Source organism: Serinus canaria, chromosome 14 (assembly GCF_022539315.1).
Source record: "Serinus canaria isolate serCan28SL12 chromosome 14, serCan2020, whole genome shotgun sequence".
Lineage (NCBI taxonomy): Eukaryota > Metazoa > Chordata > Aves > Passeriformes > Fringillidae > Serinus > Serinus canaria.
This window is the reverse complement of record NC_066328.1, coordinates 10331332-10342909: the sequence shown is the minus strand read 5'-3', so window position 1 is coordinate 10342909 and position 11578 is coordinate 10331332.

Sequence of the window (11578 nt, the reverse complement as noted above, 5' to 3'; positions counted from 1 at the left end):
CACATAAAGCACAGCCCATGTGTGTGTGTCTGAGCCCTGGGCATCCCTGCTCCAGTTCTGCAGGAAGAGGGAAGAGGGTGTGGCTGATAGGAAGCAACTGGAGAATTTCCATGGACATCTGACTATGAACATGCCAATGGATGGACACCAGCATGAAAAGGGTTTGCAGCTGGTGTTGGAAAAGTCAGTGAGGCTGTGTTGCAATGCCCATTGCATCAATGTAAGGAGGATTTGTATTTAGCACTAATAATCCTCTTAAAACCAGAGAGCCACTGGTGGGGAAAAGTGCTGCCCAGCAGCAGAGCTCCTGAGCAGGACTTGCTGAGCTGGCACAAAGAAATGAAGAAAAAAATGCAATCACAAGTCTGTCTGGATAAATTAGGTGGAAAATTCATGGAAAACACTGAAGTTCCAGCACAGTGAAACCAGTTAAGGGAATCAGCCAAGCTCTATGTCCCAGATGTGCCACACCACACTCAGCAATCTCCAGACAAGGTCACTTTTACCTCAAACACTGTGGAACAGCTCCTGCTGCTTTATTTTCTAGCCAAACCCAGCATTTTCACCCTCATTCTAATTTTCTGCTGATGGATCCACTGTCCCCTATCATGTTCAGATAAAAAGGGCTCTATTAAAAAACACACTAAGCCAGGATTAGCTACAAAAAACTTTTGGTGTGACACACCCCTCTTAGGCACTCTTGCCTTTCTCCTTGGTGCTGCCCTGGTGGGTGACAGGAGGCATCAGCAGTTTGGGCCCCTCCAGATGTGCAGGGAGGGACAGTGACAATCCCCTTCTTGCCTCTGCAAGGGCGTGGGGAACAACCACTGGCTGGCCCCAAGAGAACTCTTTGTTCCTGTTGGAACCCAGCACATCCCCCTGGCTGTCCTGGAGTGCCCAAACCCCTGCCAGGGGGCTCAGAGACCCTGGCACAGAGCCCAAGATACCTGAGGCTTTGATTATGACCCATAGAAAAAATCACCAACCTTATATGAGGATCTGCAAGCCATGAAAGCCTAAGCAGAATAATAATTAGTTTGTCATGGGTGAAAAATAGATTTTTGGGGGTTTTTAGAATGGGGGTTTAGGAGGCAAGGTGGAGGAATCTGGGTGTGTCCAGCCTTTCTCCTTCTTCTTCTTCTTCTTGGCCTCCATCTCCTGCTGTGATGGGGGCACTTCTGGATTGGTTTAGGTAGAGACAAACTACAGAGGGTCTAACACAGGTGAGAAGTATTGGGAAGTTATGGTAAATAAAGTAGAGGCAGTTTTTAGTTTAAAAAGATAGCACACACCTTGGGGGCAGGCAGAGTGCCTCTGTCTGACCTGCTGAACAGACCTTGGTGGGTTGGGAGAAAGAATTTTATAGATAAGATACAATAAACAACCTTGAGAATGAGAAATGAAGAGTTCTGACTCCTTCTTTGACTGCTGGGCTGGGAAAAGAAACTCTGACACATCTTGGGGTCGCTGTGACCAGCAGAAGTCCTGGGATGTTCCTGTTTGGTTTTGTCCCTAACTCAATGTTATTATTCAAAGGGAAATCTTTCCAGGGAAAATGGAGGGGAAAAGTCTCTGTCCCTCACAAGGCCATCTGGGGACAGTCTCTGTCTGAGCTTGTTCCCATGTAACCATCAACAGGGTCTGGCTTTTTTCCTTCACTGCTCTGCTCTTCATCCTTTCAGAGTTTCCTAGGACTTAGGGATGAAAGCCTGCCTCCTTCCCTCAAAGGATCAAATCATTAGGCCTCTTTTCCAACGTGATTGATCTTTATATCTATTAATTGTTTTCCTTCTCATTTTCTGATTTCCCACTGATATCACAGAAAACCCTGAAGAAAACAATCTTTGATGGAGAATAACATATTTCAGAAGACAACTTCCCACCTCCAGTGTTTGTGGGTAATTAGAAGATTGAATATAAATGGCTTGAGAAGCTGTTTATTAACATCTTTTTCTTACCTAAAATAGCCCATTCCCCTGTGCATTTTGGACATCCCAGGATCTTTTCCATGCCAAAGGCAAAGGTCACTCCCTCTCTGCCTGTTGTCCATGTTCTCCCAGCTGTAACATGATAAAAATATCATATTTTCAGCATCTGCTGTGATGTGACTCCTGGTGTTTAGGTGCTCCTTTATCTTCCATGGGGATTAGCAAGTGGGACCAGGCTTCCACACCCTTCCCAAGGGATTCAGGTCCTGCCAGGTTCCAGAGGTGGACAAATGGAGGTGAAAAACCCAGTGACACCATGAGATCACAGGAGCAGTCGGGATGAACTCTGGAAATGGAGATTTTCCTCCCCAGTAACCCTTGGCTCCAGATGAAGGGATGCATTAATGATGGGATGTGACCTTATCTAAGTAAGGTTAAGATTTTCAGCTTTGAACAAAGACCAAGCTGGGAATTAAATGGAAGAATCTTTTGTGTCATAGGATAAGGCAAATTCACATTCAGGACAGATGGTATTTTCTAAAAGTAGCTGTTTACTCCTAGAATTACTCTTCTTCCTTCCTGTGGCATTTTTTCCCTCATTCTGTGGTTCTTCTGCCCACAAACTTGTCTTTTTCAGTAAATTTCTAGTGACAATTTTAACCATCTCTTAAAAAAACCCAGCTATAAAAAACCTCTCTCCCTGTCTATGTCTTCTTACCTTCATGACCCTCTGGGGCAACATCCTGCCCTAATTATGGATTAAAGTACAATATTTAGCTATTCTGGAAAATGTCTTTTGTCTTCATACAGGAGGTCTAATTAGAAGTTAAGTCCATCTTGCTTTTTGTCCAGCTAAATGCCACACTCTATTTGTGTTGCTGCTTCTGGTCCCAACTAATTAAGGAAATCAAGAATAGATTGCAAAAAAAAACCCAAAAAAAACCCCAAAAAACAAACAAACAAAAAAAAAAACCCAAAACACCTATCTTGGTTTATTTTCTTTTAGAAAACTGATTTCAGCTGCACTCTTGTCTCCTTTTACCCTTTGTGAAGGTGAGCAGACTGTTCCAGATTTCTGCCACCTTGATCTCTCCCCTCTGACAAATCCCCTCTGATTTGTGCCCAGGTCCAAATCAAGACAGAGCAGGATTTGGCCCATCAGGAACCAAAAACAGGGCCTGGCCCAAACCCCCAGGCACTTTATGGGGCAGAACTAAATTAAATACCCCAATTAAACACCTCGAGGTTGCAATCTGTGTCAGCCTCATGGTCCTGTGGCAGGGCTGGGCTCTTGGATTTCCCAGGCACAGTCTTGAACATGAGATTTTCTGTTATTTAAGTAATATTTTCTTTCAGTTTGGACGGCAGTGGCTTTCCACTGGCACCATACTCATTAGAAGGTCTCTAAGTCCACAGCACTATTCAAAAGTGTTGCTCATTAAACCTTGGAAAGCAGACAACCTTCCTCTTGTGTGATGGTGAGGATGAAAGATCTTATAAAAGTCTTCTTTGTAGAAATAAAAATAGTCCCAGAAGCACAGGTTTTTTTTTTTTTTTTCCTTCCTATTCCACACAGGGTTCTCTGTTAACAATTGCAGCTAATTTTGTCTTCTGTTATTTCTGGATATATTTATGATAACCCCAGAATAATCTGACAGAGATTCTTCTCTTCACAGAAGTAACCAGCATTCTTGCTGTGGTGTCTCACTGGTACCCATCACCCCGGTTTCAACACTCATTCCAGGTACAAAATTAGACACTCAGATGCTGAATATTGTACTATTCAAAATGCTACATTTTGTTTGGTCTGCTTTTTTCTTTTAAGTTTGCTTCTCATTAAATTAAAGACATTCCAACTCTGAAATTATGGAGCTGCACTTATTTTAGGGATAATTAACAGCAAACGTGGTTATTAACTTGTTTGCTTGAGGGAGAGAGAGAAAAGGTAAGAGAATTATTGTTGGACCAGCAAAAGAAATAGGAGAAAAAATAGCTGGCTTCAGATTACACATAATATGTGACTGAAAAAATGGAGCCAAGTGGGAACCTGCAACGCCAAACTCCAATTAATCCTGGCTCACCAAAGCTAGAAAAGCAGCTTTTTATCTGACATGAATTACACAGCACCTTGACTAGGCAGGAGCAGCTCCCTTCCTCTGGTGAAATAGCTGTCTGCAAGAGCAGAGTGGGTGTGTGCAGGAGCCAGAGCTCCTGAGGTCAGGATGGGAAGGAAGGGGCTGTGGGGATCCAGCCTGGCTGGTCCTGACAGGGCAGGGCTGCTGCTGGGGCTCTGCCTGCTCCAGGGGAACGGGGGTGATGGCATCAGTTACAAACAGATTTAAACAGCAGACAAAGTCCACACTTTGCTCAGTGCCCAGTGCAGGATGTGGGGTCAGATGCCACCTGTGCAGGGCAGTGACAGAGGGACCCCAAACACCCCGAGAGTGGCAGCAGTGTCACTGCCAGGGCACCACAGCTGGGCAGGAGTGAACAGGATCTTCAGGTAAAATATTGTCAGGCCACATGTTAGGGAAGAGTTCTGTTAATGAGCATTTTCAGCATCACCTTCTTCTTCTTACTAATTTTTCCCCCGTGCAAAAAAAAGCTCTTTTCCTTACCATTCATCTGACTTTTGGTCTTTGAAGCCCTGTTTTCTGTAAGTTTTAAAAAAAGGTTAGGTTTTTCCTGATAGTGTAGGGATTGGCATTTAGGGAGCTAAATCCTACTTTTACTTTCAATTGAGAAAAAAATACTGTAGGATAACTCCTGCGGCTAAATTCCCAGGGAAGACTTTGTCCATCTTCCTTGCCTGGGTGGGTCCATACTCCAGGTCTCCTCCCAAAGTCCCTGTCCTTGTTTGGGATTGGTGTTATACCTCCACCTCTGTTTTATGTTGCTGAAATGGAAGCATGTACATTATGAAGACAGCTGCCTTAGACCCAGTCAGGTTTTCCCCAGCAGAGCCTTTTCATAAATCTGGGCATGGAGAATTTTGGCAATCTTTAACGCTACTGCAGGGGTAGGAAAGAGCAGCTCCTTTCACTGGCAAGCACCAAGCATGTTTCTGCAATCAGACAGAGCAATGGTCTCATGAGCAACACTTATTTCCACTATTGTTCATGCTCTTGCCAAAGATTAATCTCTTTGCCCACAGCAGACTCCTTGTCTGATTTATTTGTGTGTATGAAAGGGACCCTACCCGGGGCTCTGGCTCTGGGCAGTCATGGCAAGGACATCCAATTATCAGTTCATCATTTTATTTGGATTAAATGATAGTCATGATGAGCAGCCCCACTGGCATTGTGTCCTCTTTTGTGTGGCTATTAACACATGCCTAGCATGGCAGCACAGGAGACCAGCCCTTGCCTGCATGCAAAGCCAGCTGGACTCAAAAAGAGCCTTTGTAGTGACTTCAGACAACCTTGGAGCCAGGCTCTGATGTAAAGTATCACAAGCTGGTAGTGATAATAATTTGCTTTTTCAATCACAGGAAACTCCATGCTTCTAGATGCAACCAGCTCAAACAAATCCATATTCAAAAGAGAACACACCATAGGTGGGAAGAGAAATATAATTGCACCCAATTTTGCAATTGCACTTGTCCTCCAGGAGCTAAAATGGGATTTTTAATATACTTATTTTGAATGTGTGCATCTGCTCTGTCATTTTTGCATAATGAGCACATTCCTGATACTTAAAGAATTAGCTCTCCCTCTTGCTAAGATATAGGCAAAATGAGCCATGCTGTTATTCATGTATTTATTTATTCATTCATTATTTCTTTTGAGTGAAGCATACTGGGCAATCCATCTTGTTCCCAGGAAAACCCCAGGGGCTATGGGGAAGGCTCAGCATTCAGCTCTGAACTCAATTATCACAAATCTCATCCTATAAATTAGAACATGTTGCAGAGAAAGAAGAAAATGCAGCTCCCTGTAGTACATTCCCTGAAAGAGAGAGAAAGAAAAAAAATGCTTTTGGACAGATGCCTTGAGAAATGCAGGGAGGAAGTTTATCCAGTCACCCCCAGATCCATGCTGCAGCAAGGGAAGGGGCCCTCAGCTGTATTTTCAAACATGTTTTGCCATGTCATGGCTTCACAGATCAGCAAAGTCCAAAGCACAGGGGTAGACACGGACAGCCCACAGCAGCCTCCACTCCAGGATGTATCCAGGGATCAGGCATGATCCTTCCCTCAAAGGAAAGGAATCTTTCTTGCTCAAGTGAACCAAATAATGAGCTTTTATTTCCTCTTTTAATGACTCAGAGGATAGTTCTAAAAATACATTACATCCCAGAGTAATTCAGATGCTGGAAACCCTCAGGAGAGCACCTACAGGATACTCCTGCAGTGGCAAGCCCATGGCAAGTGACCCATGGAACTCTGACAGACCTGCTCCACAGCTGCAGGATGTGCACCAACACCTCTGGAATGAAGGTTTCATTCACCTTTCAGGGAATAATTTAGAGGTTTCCAGAAAAAGCATCACCAGCCCTTGGGTTTTGACGTGCTTGTAGCACCAGTCTTGCAAAGGGGATATTTGACAGAGAGGATATTTTCCTCCAAGTGACGTTGGTGAGAAGGTGTGATTCATAACCAGAATAATTGCTGGAGTCCTTCTATTGCCTTCACTCCCAGCCAAAGCTGGACACCCACCTGTGCCTGGGAATGGGGGAGCAGGGTGTGCCAGGCATGCTGGTGCAGCACAGGAGCTGTGGAAGTAGGAGCTGCTCTTAAAAACTCAATTAAAAACTCATGCTGGTGCACTGTTGACTTTATTTAAATAGTGCTCCTATTTAAGGATGTTTTGCTTGTTTTATGTAACTTTTAAAACTTATTTAGGTTCTGAATGATCCTGGGCAGCTGCCATAGCCTTTGTGGCAGTGGGCCACCACTGTCCCTACAGCTTTGCTCTGAAGGTGCCTCAGATGGCCAAGCAGCACAGACAGCCCTCAGCTCCACCTTGTGCAGCTCCAGCTGAATTGCTGCAAAGGGGCCTGAAGGCTGATGGATGAATAAGGAGCTTGTTGTCTGGCTGAAGCAGAGTCCAAGCAGCCAGTTCACCACCACCATTCCCAGCAGCAGAGGGGACTGTGAAGCACTCTCAGGCTGCTGTGGGATGCTCTCAGACAGGCAGCATCCCTGCAAATGGCCAACACTCCTCGTTGGAATCATTCAGTCTGGGGTGCAGCGTGGAGACCTGGTAAAAACGTGTCTGAACCTCTTAAGATGCTAATCAACCATCACAGGCTTGAGTTAGGATTCTCTAATAAGGGTGAGGATGTGTGAGCTGTTGTCATAAATATGCAGCAGCCTGCCAGCTGGTTTGGAGACTGCACAGGATGGTCCAGTCCATATTTTTTCCTTTTGACTTCTTACCCTCCCTCCTTGGTAGGGAGTATCTGTTTTCTGCTGTTGCAAAACTGAAACCCAGGTAAACAGCTATGGCATTACTCTTTAACCAGGAACCACATATGCCACCACCAGGTCAAATAAAACACTTGTAATTTTTGACATCCTTATTTCCAGGGCATTTCTCAGAAGCTCAGGTGAGCAACTCTGTGTTTCTGCAGCTGCTGTAGGCTGGATCCAAAGAAAACTGAAAGAGCTGGGAAAATTTCCATTAACTGCACTAGACTGAGTCCTATAACAGGAAAATATTTCTAATTTCAGGCTTCATGGGATGGCTCTGCCATTGCCTCTTTCACAGGTGAAAAAATGCACTGTGGGGACCACACACCCTGAACTGTACAAAAACAATTTTTCCACTAGAGCTATAGAATCACAGGAAAGTTTAGGTTGGAAAAGACCCCTAAGATCATTGAGCCCAGGCATGAATGCAGAACTGCCAAGTCCACCACTAAATCATGTCCCTCAGAACCTCATCATTAAATCCCTCCAGGGATGGTGACTCAGCCACTGCCCTGGACTGCCTGACTGAAACATGAGTCATGACACGTTTCCTAACCTTATCTGAGCTTCTCCTGGAAGAAGAGCTTCCTTCCACTTCCTGCATCAAGCCTGAAGACTAACAGCAGGCTGCTGTTGTTTGCCCTGCTCTGAAGAGCTGTTGGAGCCTTGAGGAGAGCAAGGAACCAGGGGGAAAGCCCCAGACAAACACTGGTGTTTGAGCAGTGCTGGAAGGTCAAAACACCAGGTTCAGTGCAGGTGCCAAGATAACAGCTGGAGTCAGGAGGGTCTGGAGGTGCTGAATCAAGGAGATTGGATGATTTCCTACACCAGACAACAGGGTTGCTTGTGCCAACAACATTTTACAGTCCCTCCTGATAAATTTAAGAAGGAATAAGTGATTTCACAGGAACTAAAGAATACTAGAATGGTTTGGGTTGGAAGGGATGTCCAAGATGATTTTGTTCCAACATCCCTAAACCACATTCCCCCAGACTAGGTTCCTAAAGTCCCATCCAACCTGGCCTGGAGCACTTCCAGGGATTATCACACAAGCTCCTATTTCAGTCTACCAGACATGTCACCAAGTGAAGGCACCATCAAGGCAAGGAAACTTGCTGCAAAATTAGAAACTAAAGTTCACTTCCAGCATTTAAAAAAAGCCCTAATTACAATAAAAAGAGTTGGCTATAGATGCCTCAAGTTATAAATAATGAATGTTGGTGTTTATTCAGGCAAAAACCACAACCATTAAATATGGAAATCCAGTGCAAATCAGTGAAGCAAACATCTAGAAAGAGAGAGAAAAGATTAACAATAATAATAAATTATTAAAGCTTATAGCTAAGAAAGCCATGGGAATGTCAGAGAGACCATTCATCTGTAAATGGGGCAGTGGAAGAAGATAATGCACCTAAATTCTACATCTGTAAAACTCTCACTGACTTCACTGATTAGGAAGAAGTTGCTTAAAAATCAGCAGAAAGGGTTCTGATTTGATCTAGAAAACAATGCAAACCTCACTCAATGGATAAAACAGAAATGCTTTTTATCATTGCTACTTAGAAATGCTGCCTGTGTCAAGGACTCCTGGTGCATAAGTTTGTTATGGTGAAGGACTACCAGGAAAAGCTATAAGGGAGGCACTTTGCACTTTTGGATAGCCTGATTTGCTTAGTTTGCAATCAGATTTGTCCTCCATCTCCAAAGCTCAGCCTATGATCACAGCAGTAAATGCTGCTCCTTAGGTTTTAGTGCTCACAAGGATGGATTTGACCATCAGCTTGCCTCTGTCATTTCTGGGCTGTTTCTTTCCCCCAGCTCCCTCAGCTGCATTCCTCAGATTTTACTTACAGCTTTAGCTCTCATTTCTCATTGATGTGTGTGTGAGGAGTCAGAAGATGCTGGCAGATTGTTGTCCTGCCTTGATTTATGGCACCTTCTGCAGGCACCCAGGTGCTCCGGGGTGCTCAGGGATCGCTGTGTTCCAGTGACACATGGCTGTGCTGGCACAGCCACAGCACCTGGGGGCTGAGATTTTCAGTTCTCTGTCTTAAGGCACCCTGGGATGTTTTTAAAAGTTATGCCAAGGTCAACTAGCAGATGCCATAGATGGTTTTGTGCATGTGTCTGTCAGTCAGCACCTTCCCAGAGGTGTCAGAGGAGTTTATGATGAGATAGATCCTAATGAAATTCATGACTGTGGCCAAGGCACAACGTGACCCAGATTCCCACATTCACGGAAGTGGAGAGTGCTCTGACCTGACATCTCCAATTCTGAGATGTCCTGCTTTGGTTCCAGCTGCTGATTCCATCTGCAGGCTGCTGGGTTTGGGCCCATACCTGAGCAAGATTCAAGGCTTAACACAAGTTACTTGTGACAGGGGATGGGGCTGGTTGTGTGCTAAGGTCATTTGAAAGAGAGGAGCTGATCTCCCAGCACCTAAATCCTCACAGAGGAGATTGGATACAGGTGTGAGCATTCCCCCCACCCTGCTCAAAACCCCCTTAGCTGGCATCACAATTACATCAGAGTCACATAAATGGAAAACCATGAAAAGTGTTGAATATGTCTAAAAAGATGGAGCAGCAGCTATTCCAGCAGCTCTTTTCTAGACACAAATCTTTGCTCTGCCCTTGCACTGGGGGAAGAGGAATTGGTACTGCCAAACCAACTTTTTGCTGATGCACAATTTCAAACCATGGCCAGAACTTGTCTGACCTTAATTCTCAAGTCTTTTGACCCACCAAATTGAATTGCTTTTATTTTTTTTTCTAGCCAGCCCCAAAAGCATTGAGGTGGTACTTTACTGATGCAAATGGAGAAGGGAGCAGATAATTGAGTTTGATCTGGTCAGACAGAGTTACAGCTGGAGGCTACCTATGAAGACTTTAAGCAAAAAAATATTATTCTCAAGAAATCCAGCAGCTTCCAACTGGTAATAACTTGATATTCCATGTGAAAACTCATCCCACAACACTCAAAATTTCCTCCAGACACTGAATTTTGTTTCAAAAGAATTTTCCTTGTGCACAGTTATTTCTGTGTATTGAGCCCCAAATAAACAGCCATGGGCAAGAAACTCTGTAGAAACAACTGATAGCTGGAATAATTTCTGGAAAATTAACTTAGTGGTTATACAGTGCTAGAAGAAGAGTTTTCTCCCTCAGGATGCAAATTATCAATGCTCCAGTGTGTGTCCAGCTCAGAGCTGGACACTCAGCCCTTTCAGGCTGGGGTCACAAGAGTCTTGCTGGCAGTCAGGTGGGGCCTGGATGTGCCAAGGGGACAAAGCCATTGCTGCAGTATTGTGTCTGCTGGGAATGCCCTGACAAAGGCAGGAATGGTGCATCTGACTCCATGTTCTCAGAAGGCTCATTTAGTATTTTATGATACTACAATAATTTATTATTTTATGATACTATATTATATTAAAGAATGCTGTACTATACTAAATAATACAGAAAGGATACTTAAGAAGGCTAAAAAGATAATAAAGAAAAGATAATAAAGAAAACTTGTGGCTATTTCCAGTCCCAACACAGCTTAGCCCTGGTTGGCCAAAGAGTGAAAACAACTTCCAGCAGAATCCAAAGAAACAATCACCTGTGGGTAAACAATCCCCAAACACATTCCACATGAGCACAACACAGGAGAAGCAAATGAGATCAGAATTGTTTTCCTTTTTCTGAGGCTTCTCAGCTTCCCAGGAGAAAAGCCCTGGGTGAGGGGATTTTTCCAGAGAATGTGAATGCCACACTGCAGGGACAGCAGGGTGTCCCCCCTGGACCTACACCACGGACAGACCCAGCAGATGGAACCAGAGCAGCCTTTGGATGCTCCTCCCTGGAACACCCACGGAAGTTCATTTTCAGTTCAGTGCCCAAGGGCAGCAGCCAGGCTGGAATCCCAGTTTCCCTCCTCCTACACAACACATCTTGCTGCTGCTTACTCTGCAATCTGCTCCAGGCTTCCAACTTGTGTATACACCACGGCCTCTGCTGATCACAACAGTGATACCTACCTCAAACAATCAGAGCTTTTTGCTTGCAATTTCCCTTTGATGCTTAAATAACAGAAAAACCACAAAAACAAATGAAGCTCTCCTCTGAATTACTCAGGAGAATACGGTAAGCTACTCTGAGCTGTCAGATACCCTGGTAATTAGGTGCTTTTAGAAATATATGATCTATTCTTATGTGTTATTTATTGTGCATACTGTATTTATTGTGCTGAACA